Genomic DNA, 17053 nt, shown 5'->3' with positions numbered 1-17053 from the left:
GGAAAGTTACCAAGAGACTCAAAAGATCAACTACATTTATCCCACCCATCAGAAAACCCAATGGCAGATGGGCTAGATCCAATGAAGAAAAAATAGACACGTTTGCTGATCACCTTTACTCAGTATTTAAACCACATCAAAGAATCATTACAAAACAGGAAGAAACAATATTACTGGAAGATCACGACGTACAAGACAATGCATCCATTGAGGCAGTTAAAGTAAGGAAGGAAGGTTAAGGCAAGGAAAGCAATCGAAAAAAAACAATACTGCACCGGACTATTCCTTGATGCAGCACAGGCATTTAATAAAGTATGGCACAGAGGACTCCTGTATAAATTAAAAAGATGCTTTCCAAAAAGACACTATGAAATACTTCAATCATATTTACAAAATAGAACATTTCAAGTCACAATAAACAAAAAAACATCTAAACAACAATTAATAAAAGCAGGAGTACCACAGGGTAGTGTGCTGGGACCAACACTATATCTGCTTTTCACCACTGATCTGCCAACGTCTCCAAACATCATGACAGCAACATACGCTGACGACACAGCCATTATAACAACACATAAAGAAGTAATAAAAGCATTCGAAGTACTACAAAAATACATAAATAATCACCTGCAAAATTGGATAAACGCATGGAGAATCAAAGTAAATGAAAGTAAATCAATACACATAACTTTCACACTTAAAAAAGATACGTGCCCACCTATTCAACTAAACGAAAAATACATACCGCAAAGCAACCACGTAAAGTACCTTGGAATACACCTAGACCAGAGACTCACATGGAAGGAGCATATATTTATGAAAGGGAAACAACTTGGACTGAAATGGAGAAAAATGTACTGGCTTATAGGAGGAAGATCAGAGCTATCAATAGAAAACAAAATACTACTGTATAAAGCAATAATAAAATCAATAAGGACATACGGAATACAGCTATGGGGTGCAGCTTCAAATTCAAATATTGAAATCCTGGAGAGATTCCAGTCGAAAGTTCTTCGGAATATCACACGGGCCCTATGGTTCGTACCCAACGACATTATTCGGAATGATCTACAGATCCCAACAGTGAAAGAGGAAATCAAAACGTTCTACACACAATACAACACGAGACTGCAAAATCATCCTAATGAACTTGTAAGTAAACTACTTAAGACATCATTAACCAGACTCAAGAAGCATAAACTAATGAAGATATAAATGAAGCACAAATAACAAAATAATTAAACCGGATCATCACTACTTGTACAACATCAAAAAATACAGAATAATACCCACTGGAGTATCATGCTTAAACTACGTTCTAACATGTCAAAATGTAACAAACATTTACTTATAGTCTCAATATAGATAGATTGTAATGAAACTTGGAGTTAAATTAAAAAAAAAAAAAAAAAAGTTTATTACCACCCAGCAATACTATTGATACGTCACTCATCATTAACCTGAAAGGAATAGGTAGAAATATGTAACTGACTCTGGGAATAACATAAATTAAACTATTTGGTACAGATACAACTTTTCATGTAGTTGAAGATGATATTGAAATGGTTCATACTGGAATATTAGGTGCAGTATTTTTCGAAGATACCAAAGCGGGAATAACTTGAAAAGATAATACTTTTGTAGTCGAGAATTTTTGAGTGCCACTAATTGTAGAAAAATCAGACATCGAAGAATATGACGATGTCGATTTTAACATAGCTGAGTTATACGTCGAAGAAAAAACTAACAATTGTAGAAAAAAAATAGATGATCATCTAGATTTGAGTCATTTGGATAATACAGAGAAAGAATATGAAGTGGACTTAGTCAATAAAGTTGCTGATGTTTTTTATTTGCCAGGAGACAAATTACCAGGTACTGAACTAGTAATGCATGCAATACATACCATTGACGACATTCCCGTGAATTACAGACAATATCAGTTTCCACATGCATTGAGAGATAATCTTTATTACCATGTTGACAAATTATTGAAAGCTGGTATCATTAAGGAATCTAATTCACCGTATAATATATCTGTGTGGATAGTCCCAAAAGTTACAGACCCAAACGGCAGTATGGTGCTCGACATGAGAGGACTCTATGAAAAAACCGTAGTCGACTCTTACCCTATTCCAAATATCACATAAATTTTTGACCAAGTAGGAGGAGCAAGGTTTTATTCCATGCTCGATCTCACCATGCGATTTTATCAAATTAATATGCACCCAAATAAACGCATAAAACAGTGTTTAGTCTTTCGGTCATTACGAATTTGAGCGTATGTCATTTGATTTAAAGAATTCAGCTGCAACCTTTCAACGACTTATGGATACCATATTATGCGGACTCCAAGGTCTCGAATTGTTTGTTTATCTTGACGATATAGTCATTTATGCCAACAGTATTGACGAACACAATCGAAAATTTAAGTTACTAGTTCAGCGATTAAGGAAAGCGAAACTAAAGTTACAAATTAATAAGTGTAAATTTCTCATGCAAAAGGTCATCTATTTAGGGAATCTTATAAGCGAGGATGGCCTAGAAGTAGACCCCAAAAAAGTTGAAGCCGTACAAGGATTTCCAAGACCAGAAACCGTTAAAAATGTTCGCCAAATCTTAGGACTATCTGGCTACTACAGGCGCTTCATCAAAGAGTTTGCCGAGATAGATCAACCATTGACTAAATTGTTACAAAAAGATACAAAGTTCAAATGGAATGAAAAAGCTGAAAAGGCATTTTTTGAATTAAAAGAGATGTTATGTAACGCGCCTCTTTTACAATTCCCTGATTTGTCTAAAGGGTATAACATACGTAATGATGCCTCTGGCACTACTATCACTGGAATACTATCCCAAGAACCGATCTCTTTACGTACTCCCTGATCTGATCATACATCTTAGGCCAGTAGTACAAGAGCCTAGCCCTGGGGAATGGACGCTCTCGTCCTTGATGTCCTGCTGTAAAAGCATCATGGACCTCCTGGAGCGCCTGGTGCCTTTTCTCCCTAGGCACCGCAAGCTTCCACGCTTCTTCGTTGTCGATGGACCCTTCACCGTCCTCATCAGGCTGATAATGATACAATCTCCCTCCCACTACCTTCCAAGTAGGGTGAGAGTGTGAGTCTTGGCATACCTCCTGGTATTGCTGTAAATACCAGGCATCAGTGGTCTCCGGACGACTATTTATGGCACTCACTTCAGTCCTCTCCTCCTCATAGGCCCTAGACAATGCGTCCGGCACCACATTAGAATCTCCCCTTCGATATTCAATATCGAAGACATTGCCTTGCAATGCTAGCGCCTAACGCGTTAGTCTTTCCGTGAGATTTTTCATACTGTGGAGCCATTTCAGGCAACTATGATCCGTGTTGACCTTGAAGTGATTCCCTTCAATGTACGACCTGAACTTCCCAATGGCCCATACCACTCCCAAGCACTCTCTTTCTCAGACTGTATAATTTCTCTCAGCGCTGTTGAGTGATCGGCTGGTGTATTCCATTACACGCTCCTCTCCATCAATATCCCGCATGAGGATCACCCTGATCCCACTGTTGCTGGCGTCAGTTTATAGTACGAACTGATCGCAAGGATCGGGTGATTGCAGTAATAGGGCGGTAATCATCGCCTACTGCAACCTCGTGAAAGGTTGCTCTTGCTCCTCCTCCCACGAGAAACGTACATTCTTTTTCGTCAGTATATTATAATAATATATATATATAATATTTATTATAATTAGTATATAATATAAAAAAATTCATCATAAACTAATTATAATAAATGTATATAAATAGCATTTTTTATATATATATATATATATATATATATATATATATATATATATATATATATATATATATATATATATATATATATATATATATATATATATATATATATATATATATATATATATATACAGGGTGGCCCATTTTAAGTGATCCACTCAGATATCTAGATTGGAGTGAGTTTTATCGAAAAAAGTTTCAGACAAAAGTTACTCAACTTTGAGGGGGCCATGTTTCTATGACCTTGGATGTGACCTTGGAGGTCATGTTCAAGGTCATTTCAAGGTCAACTTTGTTTTTTTAAATAGGAACCCCCATTTTTGACCCCGGATTCGGAAACAGCGGGAAATTTTACGTCCAAAACGATATTTTTAAATTTTTTTTCATGGCCTAGAGAAGGTCGATTTAAGGTCAAATGCTTGAAAAACTGCCTAAAAGCGTTTTTTTAATTTTTAAGATATCGAAAAATGACCTCTACAAAATTTGTTCAGAATAGAGTGGGCCACCCAATGCACCAAAAACCTTTGACCTTTAACCTCATTTTGAAGGTCATTTCAAGGTCGAAGTGTTTTTTGTAATGGAAATCCCTCTTTTTAACCCCGGATACGCACATAGCGCGAAACTCAACACAATACCTTATCCAAACGTCGGATTTCGCGCTATGTGCGTATCCGGGGTTAAAAAGAGGGATTTCCATTACAAAAAACACTTCGACCTTGAAATGACCTTCAAAATGAGGTTAAAGGTCAAAGGTTTTTGGTGCATTGGGTGGCTCACTCTGTTCTGAACAAATTTTGTAGAGGTCATTTTTCGATATCTTAAAAATTAAAAAAACGCTTTTATGCAGTTTTTCAAGCATTTGACCTTAAATCGACCTTCTCAAGGCCAAGAAAAAAAATTTAAAAATACCGTTTTGGACGTAAAATTTCCCGCTCTTTCCGAATCCGGGGTCAAAAATGAGGGTTCCTATTTAAAAAAACAAAGTTGACCTTGAAATGACCTTGAACATGACCTCCAAGGTCAAATCCAAGGTCATAGAAACATGGCCCCCTCAAAGTTGAGTAACTTTTGTCTGAAACTTTTTTCGATAAAACTCACTCCAATCTAGATATCTGAGTGGATCACTTAAAATGGGCCACCCTGTATATATATGAGCGCTTGGAGGCCCTATACCAATCTTGTGTAGCCAATATACACAATAAGAATTGTCTATGGTACTAGGGGCAGTGGCTCTAGCGATAAAGCATCGGCCTGGAGATCCAGAGGAAGCGGGTACGATTCCTCGACCTGTCTGTTCGTTTTTTTTCAATAAAATTTATTTTACTACGTCGAAAAATTTAACACACATATATAGGTAATTCTAGGCTATTTCGATTGACTTGTAACCCTTAGGTTACGGATTTTTTTTTAATTTGGCACAATTGTTGTACACATAAAACTGAGATTTTTCCCAAATTTTGGAGACGATACATTAATTATATCACAAGTTATTAACAATTAAAGAAAAATGATAAAAAATTTTCAAACAGCTATATTTTAAAAAGTAATAATGATATCGAAGTCGGATTTTTTTCAAAATACTTATAATGCCTTAAAATTTCGAAATAATTACAACAATAAACAATAAAAATTTTTTTTCGAAAGTTATTAACTTTTTGTTTAAACAATTGCTAATATCTCAAAAAGTATATTTTTTTTTTGAAAAATTCTTGCTCCTACGTATTCCTGAGGATTTTTGCTGTCGAAATCAATCATAAAATTCAAGGGCCCGACATATCGGAAAGCGTAGCCCTAATCAAAAGAAGACGCCTCGGCGTAAGGCTGCGGTAGCGCTCCAGCGGACTCACGGTCGAAAGGTACTTTAGCTTTAATCTAAAAAACTAATAAAGATACCGAATCGGAGTTTTCCCAAATTACTTATAATACCTTGAACTTTCGAAATAATTACAACAATAAACAATAAAAATTTTTTTTTGAAAGTTATTAACTTTTTGTTTAAACAATTGCTAATATCTCAAAAAGTATATTTTTTTTTTGAAAAATTCTTGCTCCTACGTATTCTTGAGGATTTTTGCTATCGAAATCAATCATAAAATTCAAGGGCCCGACATATCGGAAAGCGTAGCCCTAATCAAAAGAAGACGCCTCGGTGTCCGGTCGCTTCTTCAGGAATACGTAGGAGCAAGAATTTTTCAAAAAAAAAAATACTTTTCGAGATATTAGCAATTGTTTAAACAAAAAGTTAATAACTTTCGAAAAAAAATTTTTATTGTTTATTGTTGTAATTATTTCGAAAGTTCAAGGTATTATAAGTAATTTGGAAAAAATCCGATTCGGTATCTTTATTAGTTTTTTAGATTAAAGCTAAAGTACCTTTCGACCGTGAGTCCGCTGGAGCGCTACCGCAGCCTTACGCCGAGGCGTCTTCTTTTGATTAGGGCTACGCTTTCCGATATGTCGGGCCCTTGAATTTTATGATTGATTTCGATAGCAAAAATCCTCAGGAATACGTAGGAGCAAGAATTTTTCAAAAAAAAAATATACTTTTTGAGATATTAGCAATTGTTTAAACAAAAAGTTAATAACTTTCGAAAAAAAATTTTTATTGTTTATTGTTGTAATTATTTCGAAAGTTCAAGGTATTATAAGTAATTTGGGAAAACTCCGATTCGGTATCTTTATTAGTTTTTTAGATTAAAGCTAAAGTACCTTTCGACCGTGAGTCCGCTGGAGCGCTACCGCAGCCTTACGCCGAGGCGTCTTCTTTTGATTAGGGCTACGCTTTCCGATATGTCGGGCCCTTGAATTTTATGATTGATTTCGATAGCAAAAATCCTCAGAAATACGTAGGACCAAGAATTTTTCAAAAAAAAATATACTTTTTGAGATATTAGCAATTGTTTAAACAAAAAGTTAATAACTTTCGAAAAAAAATTTTTATTGTTTATTGTTATAATTATTTCGAAATTTTAAGGCATTATAAGTATTTTGAAAAAAATCCGACTTCGATATCTTTATTAGTTTTTAAAATATAGCTGTTTGAAAATTTTTTATCATTTTTCTTTAATTGTTAATAACTTTTGATATAATTAATGTATCGTCTCCAAAATTTGGGAAAAATCTCAGTTTTATGTGTACAACAATTGTGCCAAATTAAAAAACAATCCGTAACCTAAGGGTTACAAGTCAATCGAAATAGCCTAGAATTACCCATATACAACAGAATGAAAGTGTGGAACATAGAACGCATGAGCATCAGCTCGAGGAGTACATCAGCTGAGCTGACTTGACAGTGCCGAAGTCAAAATGCATGGGCATCAGTTCAGTAAGCTGATACTCCCCTAAGCTAAGGCCTCTCTAGTTTACCTACTCGAGTACCAAATTAGATCTATAATAAAGCTCCAAGAGGATCATTTGTGGTTAAAAATGATAAAAACAGCGGAATAAATGTCATTACACTAATAGACTCAAAGCTCGTTTCCATTTTATTCTCTGCAGCAGAAGTAACACCGTTATAAATACTACAGTATAACGTTACGAAAAAAAAGAAAAACAAAAAAAAATATGTATCTTTTCCAAACGCTTTCACTACCTATAACGAATATATAGGAGACGTTGATACACTTGACCAATATTGTAATCATCTTACATCTCCCATAAAATCAATAAAATGACATAGGTAGTATTTATGCGCTTGATCCAAGTAACTATAACAAATGCTGTTATTTTACTCAATATAGTGAATTCCTGTAATAGAAAAGCAAAAGTAGCTACAAAAGATTTCGCTTTGAGTATTTGCCAAGAGTATTGGAAGGGCTCAAAACAGGACCACATAATACGAACGGATGCATACAAAAGATGCTGTACAAATGAAAAATGTAAAATAAAAACTTTAAAATATTATGTTGATTGTGGGAAATATTATTGTGAAGTATGCTATGAGAATGTCCATTCTTCAAATGACAACAACAAAATTATAAGTTTACAAAATTCGAAAAAAAAAATTAAAAACTATAAAAAAACAATAAAACCTGAAATTATTTATGAACACTACTTCCACGTGATGAGAATTGGGTAACATTCATTCCGAATTGCTAAGAGCGTTTACACATACCTAAAAAAACCTAAAACAGTTATAGTAATCTTTATTTAAGCTCGATTAGGACATTTTGAAATTTTTTCGTCGAAAACAGAGCACTTTACGAAATAATTACCAAGAATACAAGTTTACAATTAGCCGAGGAGTACACCTGAATTTTTTCAAAGCGATTGAAGAAATTTTGAAAATTTATCAAAAATTGACAATTTGCAAAATTAAGAAAGTTGCTCGTAACTTCTCCGAAAAATTCAGACATATTCTTTGACCAATTCTAAACATTTTTTCTTCTGAAGTATTTTTTCTTGTAAAGTGCTTCTTTCTAAGAAAAAAATTTTGTACTTTGGGCACCATTTTGAAATTTTTAACTATTTAAACTGACTTCAGCACTCTATATTCTTAAGACTCAGATATAGCGTCCATGCTCTAGACCGGTTCAAAGTCAATTCCAAACCGATAACTCTAAAAACTCGATTTGAAATAAAAAATTATCTTTAAAATTCGTGATTTTTGTATTTTAAACAACACTTTTCGATAGAAAATAAAATTTCCGAATAATTTGAATGGTACGATTTGAAAAAGCACACTTCAAGCTATAAGAATGCATGTGCTGTGATTTTTTTTGCCTTGAAATACAATAGCTATGAGGGCGGGAAGAGAGTTGTGCAAACGTGTTCGGTTGGGCGTTACTGGGTCAATAAAATAAAGAAGCCTTTTCTTTAAACGAAGAATTGGTTGTTTAAGATTATTCAATTATTTAATCATAGTACAAAATTTTCATTTGTCTCATCACATCCCATTATCCACACACACACGCGTACGCACACATATATACACACATAAACACACACATTTTATTAATTTATCATGTGTGTATGTATGTATACATACATACATACATTTTTAATTTTACTTAGGAATATAAAATAAGACAAGAACATACTAATTTGAATAAATTATTCAAAGATAAAAACTTACTATCAACAGGAAGATTACTTGTTATGTAATAACTATGGTATCAAAAATATATCAATACTTAGATTATTGAAATGAAACTTTATTTATTTTTAGACAGATATTAGCTACATTTCTATTAAATTGAATAAAATTTATAACCTTAAGCTTTATTTATTCTTAACTAGGTCAACCGCTTTCACTTAAGTAAATACAACGCAAAATTGAATAGTATTTTCATTGAATTTCTTATTATTATGTTTGTCTAATAAGGACTGTAGGTTTTGGCGCGTGCGTAATGGTTATGATGTTAACTTAAAATTAAACTTCGATTCATTTTCATAATATATTGTTAACAATCTAACTTCACACTACAAAAAATATTTCTAATAAAGGTTAAATAAAAATCCGTTAACTGATACAAATTATAAATAATTAAATTATTTTCAAAGTAGTGAGAATAAACGCATAAATTGTGATATAATTACATCTTCTCAAATAATATTACAAAAATTACTACCTAATGAATAACCACCATTATTTGCTATTGAAACAGAAAATATATCGTTATACTATTATGCGTATTATCTTCCTATTACAATTACAATTATTTTTTTATTATCATTTCATTTACAATGTATTTATAAAAAGAAAAACATTTTGTTAGAAAAACATAACTAAACGGATATGCTTTTTTTATGTATGAATAAATGGAGTTATATATTATTTAAGTCTTGAGATTGTAGATGCTGTGAGCATTAAATTTCTAGCCAGACGATTTGAATCTTCATTTAATCGATTGATGTATCTTGTGCAAATTGTTGTAATTTGTTCTTTTACGGACGATATGTTAGCATCTTTCCTTAATATATTATTTGTAACAAATCATTGAAACCTTAAGACACACTGTAAAATGTTCCAATAATATCAATGTTAAATTTTACGGCAATACCCTACAGTTGAATGTCATTTGTCCAGACTAGTTTGATAATACATTCGAATATTAATATTTTATTATTGATTGATAATTTAGATTTTCTACATATTAGTCAGTAATATTTACTCAGCTGTAGCTTGAGTTGTTTATGCTAGGTCGAAATATAGTCTTTCCATATTAGCCAGTACATACTCGGTGCATATTTGGTTTTGCCTGCTCGTTATATTTTTGTTGCTTATTTAGGTGTACTGGAGACACTTGTTTTTAAGATATAGGTTATCTGAATTGACTTTGTTTATCAATTAATTATTAATTAATTAATTTTTATAATATATTCTTGTATTATTGATACAGTTTGAGTACTCCTACATATTATTACACTTGAGGTAGGTGCTGTATTACAGTGGGATATTAGTATTGTCATTTGCATATGTGGCGATATTAATATTTATAATTTTTGGAAGATTATAACTATATAATAGATACAATGTAGGCCCAAGAACTTCTTTGGAAAGGGGGCATCCATAAAGGACGTCCGATGCCAAAAGGGAGGGTCAAAGTAGAAAAATGTGACCGAATATGACAGTAAATAGTGGGGAGCTTTTTCATTTTCGGACGGTCACAATTTTGTGTTGGCTATTAAAAATACTGTAATTTCTAAATTTTGTTTTTTCAAAAAAATAAAATATTTTTCATTTTCTAGTATAATTAAAACCTTTTAAATTATTAATCGATCAAAATCAGAAAATATTAGTAATTAGAAAAAAAATTTACTGAAGGATTTTTTTGGTATGTACTAAGTTTGAATTTTGGTGGTAATCGATCGAGTGGGTCAGTACAGTGAAAAAACGTCCAGGCGGCGCGCGCGGCGTGACGATATTATAGGTCGATATCTATGGCAAAAGCGCGAGACACACAAATGACGAAGCTCTGACTTGCTCTAGCGTTGTTGTCTCAATAAAGAATTAACTCTTTTGTTTCTTGTGCACACGCTGCAACAAACGTCAATAAATCACTCACAGTGAATACGTGAGATTATTGGAATGGTTACTCCTGGTGAGTTGTATAATAATTTTTGGGCAGCATTCAAAGATGCATATCCGAAACAATCGAAAGGCAATGTACAAACAGATTTCCATGCTGAATGGAAAGAATTGAAAGATAAATTTCCGGATAATGCTGATTTGGAGCGTGAAGTGCAAACACGAGTTCGATCTTTGCAAAATAAAACGACAATAAACAAATCAATGACTATACTGAAATTCCTCAAATCAACACCGAAATCGTCCGAGCATGCATCGACGAGTTCATCAGTGAATCATACACACACATGTTCTGCTGGACATTCCGAAAAAGAATCTGAAGTACTCGACAACGTTGTTAACAAAAAAAAGGATTAGAGGAGTCACGTGATCCAACAGACGATAAAAATACTGTAGATAATATTGATGAAAGAGAAAAAAGTTGTACAGCAGTGAAAACGACTGAAAGTAAAGAAGCTCATGACTCTGAAATCAATCGTTCCCTTCGCCGTGTGTACAAGCCATCTCAAGAGAAGTCAAAAGAACGAATTGATACATTAAAGACTCAAATTGTAAATTTGACAAAAGTAAAAGATATTGGATTTGCAAATGAAAAGACTGAAAAACATATAACTAAATTAAGAAGAGAACTTTTAGCAGAAGAAAATTCTTTGAAGAAAAAAGTTATGATGCTATACGAAAAAGAAAAAGTCGTAAAATACAAAGTTTGAAATTAAAAGAAATATGTAACAAAGAGCCCAACCGGGTAAGCATGTGAAAAGTGCCCTTAGACCTTTCGAAAAAGTGACAAAGCCCAATGTTCCGGCTTATAATGAAACCCCCTCTGCCAAATTTTCAGACCCATATTGACCCATAGGGCAAAATGGGACACTATTTTGTGGTTTTAGGTTTTTTGACAATAGCTTGGTTGGTTGTGAAGATACCTAAAAACTGTAAATACAAAAGTTGTAGGGTTTTTGAAGAGCTACAAACCTATAAACACCAAATTTTTTTTAGCGCGAAATTCAAATTTTTAAAAGCATTCGAAAATTTCAATTTAACGCCAATTTTGTCCATTCATACCTGCAACTCCGAAAAAAATCTTGAATGTTTCTCATAGATAGGAGTACATGTGTGAATTTTTTTAGATTTTTATAGGTGGTAGAAAAACCACTAAAAACGAATAAAAAATCCAGTTTTTCGATTCTAGCTCTTTTTGGTTTCATTCCACGATAAAATCAATAGCGCCATCGTATTCTACGTTGAAAAGTACGTCAAAAACATGCATAACACTTTTATCATCAGACCCATTACACCCTAAAAAATCGACGACTAAACTCCCAATCTTAGCCTGCCCACATGTAATACATGGAAAATCGAAGGTCGCACGTTTCATTGTCGGTTTTTCTTTACGCGGTAGAGCTAACGATGAAAGTATGATACATGTTTTCGACGTATTTTTTAACGTAAACACAATGGTGTAACTGGTTTTATGGTAGGCCTAATCCCGAAAACGATAAAAGCGAAAAACTAGTGGAAAGCAGCTGCTTTCCAGTAGTTTTTCGATATTTTTTTGACTATAGCACTTTTCAATTACCATTCTACGATAAAACCAATCGCGCCATCGGGTTCTACGTTCAAAAATACATCAGAAACATACATCATACCTTTATTATTAGTATCATTATACGACGAGAAATCGACTATTAATCTCTGAAACTCCGTTGAAAGGCTGAACCCAATATTATTATTATTCCTGGCTATATGCATGACTTATGTTTACTACTCGTACCTTGATAATGATAAAAAAATATTATTTCCCTGTTCACGACGAAGTGCTAAATATTTTAGGATGTTCTTTGTGAAAAAAATCTGTAGGATTTTTCATGAGATTTTTGCACTATTTGGTACTGCGGCACTGTTGAATAAACCACGTAGTTTCAAAATCCTTTTTACTTACTTTTATTTTGCACCCGAATCTCCGATAAAAAAATATTATTTTCCTGTTCACGACGAAGTGCAAAAAATTCTAGGATTTTTAAAAGTGATAGAAAACTATTAAATATTTCTAAAACTCAAAACAACGGTATTCCATCGACTATTCGATCGCAGTGCTGCCCTGGTGGCCATTTGCGAAACGATACCTTGCCACATTAAAAGAACCTCCCCCTCCACGAGATAAGAAAAAATAAAAATAATAATAAGAAGATAAGATAAAACACAGAAAAGAAGTCAGAACTCACTCATATCTACTCATGTCCATGTTTCTGACTAGACCTAAAGAGAGGTTCTTTTAATGTGGCAAGGTATCGTTTCGCAAATGGCCACCAGGGCAGCACTGCGATCGAATAGTCGATGGAATACCGTTGTTTTGAGTTTTAGAAATATTTAATAGTTTTCTATCACTTTTAAAAATCCTAGAATTTTTTGCACTTCGTCGTGAACAGGAAAATAATATTTTTTTATCGGAGATTCGGGTGCAAAATAAAAGTAAGTAAAAAGGATTTTGAAACTACGTGGTTTATTCAACAGTGCCGCAGTACCAAATAGTGCAAAAATCTCATGAAAAATCCTACAGATTTTTTTCACAAAGAACATCCTAAAATATTTAGCACTTCGTCGTGAACAGGGAAATAATATTTTTTTATCATTATCAAGGTACGAGTAGTAAACATAAGTCATGCATATAGCCAGGAATAATAATAATATTGGGTTCAGCCTTTCAACGGAGTTTCAGAGATTAATAGTCGATTTCTCGTCGTATAATGATACTAATAATAAAGTATGATGTATGTTTCTGATGTATTTTTGAACGTAGAACCCGATGGCGCGATTGGTTTTATCGTAGAATGTAATTGAAAAGTGCTATAGTCAAAAAAATATCGAAAAACTACTGGAAAGCAGCTGCTTTCCACTAGTTTTTCGCTTTTATCGTTTTCGGGATTAGGCCTACCATAAAACCAGTTACACCATTGTGTTTACGTTAAAAAATACGTCGAAAACATGTATCATACTTTCATCGTTAGCTCTACCGCGTAAAGAAAAATCGACAATGAAACGTGCGACCTTCGATTTTCCATGTATTACATGTGGGCAGGCTAAGATTGGGAGTTTAGTCGTCGATTTTTTAGGGTGTAATGGGTCTGATGATAAAAGTGTTATGCATGTTTTTGACGTATTTTTCAACGTAGAATACGATGGCGCTATTGATTTTATCGTGGAATGAAACCAAAAAGAGCTAGAATCGAAAAACTGGATTTTTTATTCGTTTTTAGTGGTTTTTCTACCACCTATAAAAATTCACAACATGTACTCCTATCTATGAGAAACATTCAAGATTTTTTTCGGAGTTGCAGGTATGAATGGACAAAATTGGCGTTAAATTGGAATTTTCGAATGCTTTTAAAAATTTGAATTTCGCGCTAAAAAAAATTTGGTGTTTATAGGTTTGTAGTTCTTCAAAAACCCTACAACTTTTGTATTTACAGCTTTTAGGTATCTTCACAACCAACCGAGCTATTGTCAAAAAACCTAAAACCACAAAATAGTGTCCCATTTTGCCCTATGGGTCAATATGGGTCTGAAAATTTGGCAGAGGGGGTTTCATTATAAGCCGGAACATTGGGCTTTGTCACTTTTTCGAAAGGTCTAAGGGCACTTTTCACATGCTTACCCGGCTGGGCTCTTTCCTGAAGTGAACAAAGATCTCAAATACAGAGATGGTGTGATTGGAAGGCCCAGGCTGGAAGTAGACCAGCCAGAGTTGCTAAAAACGATGATTGACATTGCTACACATGGAGGAGCAGCTGACCCGCGACGCCGTACTGAACGTACGTTTTTTTTGCAATTTTAGAAAAAAATTCAACTATAAACATTATTTCCTTGTCTTAATTTGAAATAAACTTATTGAATTTAGCATAAATAATTGCATAAAGATTTCGTAAATTAAAATTAAGTTTATTATATATTAAATAGTTAAATATAAAAATAATAATTAGATTGTTGATTTTATCAACATTTGATTAATATTTTAGGACTTGTTTTTATGTGCACAAAACTTACAATATATAACAGATACAACTTTTGAATTTCAGTTGTGACGGAGAATTTCGGCTAGCCGGCTTCTCCTTTGTCTCTCTCTCGTCCGTTCGTTGCGCCCGGGCTGAGGGTGTATTTGTATACACTCTCATGCCTACATTTTCTCTGTTTGAGGTGCGGCGAACGGGCATTGGCGGAGCTGGAGGCGGCCGACGAGGCGACGATCCGTTGCCAGGATCGTCATGCGGGAGAGCGAGCGGGATGGGGAGAGCGCGGGCTACGCACGCATCCGACGCGTGCGCGACCGGGGGGGAAATCGGCAGTATCGTTTGGGCTGGCCGATCGCGTGCGCGCGTTGTTTTTCATTCGTCGCCGATTTTGTTGTTTTTTCCGTTAGTTTTGGAAGCGGTGCGGTGCTTCGTCGTCGTTTTGTTTGAGGATGCGCATCCGGTGTCTGGGCGCGCATCGGTGGTAATTTTTCTTGTGCGTGGAGTGAGTGGCTGGGTCGCGCCCAGCCAAGCCTTGCCGCCCAGCACCGGTGTGCGCGGGTAATGGCGAAGCCCGTACCGCCGGCGCGCGCGCGTTCGGCGAGCGGCTGGGGAACAGCCGACGGCAGCGGCAGCAGCGAGTAGCAGTGGCCGGTTGGCAACAGCGGTCGACGGCGGCAGCAACCAGGGGTGGCAGCGGCCGGTTGTCAACAACAGCAACAACAGCGGGGAGCAGCGGTAGCAGCAGTAGCGAGCGGTAGCCGGTGGCCGGGCGCGGCCAGCTTTGTTGCAGTCTCCGTCGGCGAGGTCGGTGCCGGTTTTTCTCTCTCTCTCTCTCTCTCCTTCCCTCGCTCTCTTGCATGTCCGGGGGTGTTCACGGGTGCAACGGTGCAGGTCGGGCAGTGATGCCGGCCCCCGTTGCCGGGTTTTGAGGTCGCGGGTGCATTCGCGAGCGAATAGGCTTAGTCGAATTATCGGGCAGTGATTGCCGATAATCCGATTGAGCGGATTAAGCGGATTAGCGAGTTCTGCCGATTTGTGAGACGGAGCGTGCGTGCTCCGTCCACTTATTAATTTGTGTTCTTTTTCTTTTACTTTCTTTTATTGTGTCGTATTAATAAATTTTGTTATACATATATGTGTCATATGTTATTGCGTCAACCCGTTCGTTTTCCCGACTTTCCTTTAATTCGTGCGCGATTGGCACACCCGCTCGGTGTGCCATTCAGTCGTGGGAGCATTCGTGCCTCCCGAGCCCTCCTTAAATACTGTGCGGACGGCCGCGAGCAAAATATTCCCTTGAATAGTCGGCTTAAATAATTCCGTTACACAGTAATCAGAAGTTGCAAGACTTTGGACGATCTCACCAAAGAGCTACAGAATGATAGGTTTAAAATTTCAAAAAGTGGAGTTTATCTTCGGGTTCTTCCTCGACGCAGCAATACAGAAGAGGGCAAACGGCACGTGAAGACTGTGCCTGTGAAACTCTGTCGACCAGAAGCAGATCACCATGCCAAACATCCCGATGGACCTTTTTGCCATGCAACGATACTTGCGTTAGAAACATTGGCATCCGTACTAGGGCCTGCAGAAACAGTTTTTATGTCTGTCGATAATAAGTCAAAAGTTCCTATTGGTCTCACGGCAGCTAAAAAGCAAGCTCCTATGCTTATGCATTTGCAGTACAAAGTTTCATTACCCGATCACGATTGGGTTATTGCAGATCGACATAAGTTGATTCCATCTGTCTACGCGGGAATTGTCATCACAGCAGACAGCGAGGGATGCCCAAATTCAGTTTCTTACTCCGGGCCAACGTATGTCGCAATTCGGAGTGGCAAACATTGCTCGTCGACGGCCGAGACGCATGCGACGGATCTTGAGCGTGCATTAAATTTGGATAGCTTCACACCTCTTGTCAAAACAGATGATGGTAGTATAAAACCTGTTATGATAAATACTACTGACAGTGGCCCAGATGAAAACCCGCGATACACGCGAGTCATTTCATGTGCAATTCAGCATTTCCAAAAGTTCAAGCTTGATGCTCTTTTCATCGCTACCAACGCTCCTGGGCGGAGCGCGTATAACCGTGTGGAGAGACGAATGTCGGTACTGAGCAATGAATTGGCAGGCCTTATTTTGCCTCATGAGCATTTTGGAACTCACCTTGATAGCAGTAATAAAACAAAGGATCAAGCATTGGAATTGAAAAATTTTGCATATGCAGG

Source organism: Phymastichus coffea, unplaced genomic scaffold, assembly GCF_024137745.1.
Source record: "Phymastichus coffea isolate CEN01 unplaced genomic scaffold, Cenicafe_Pcof_1.1 PCOF00001, whole genome shotgun sequence".
Taxonomy (NCBI): domain Eukaryota; kingdom Metazoa; phylum Arthropoda; class Insecta; order Hymenoptera; family Eulophidae; genus Phymastichus; species Phymastichus coffea.
Note: the sequence above shows the minus strand (reverse complement) of the source record.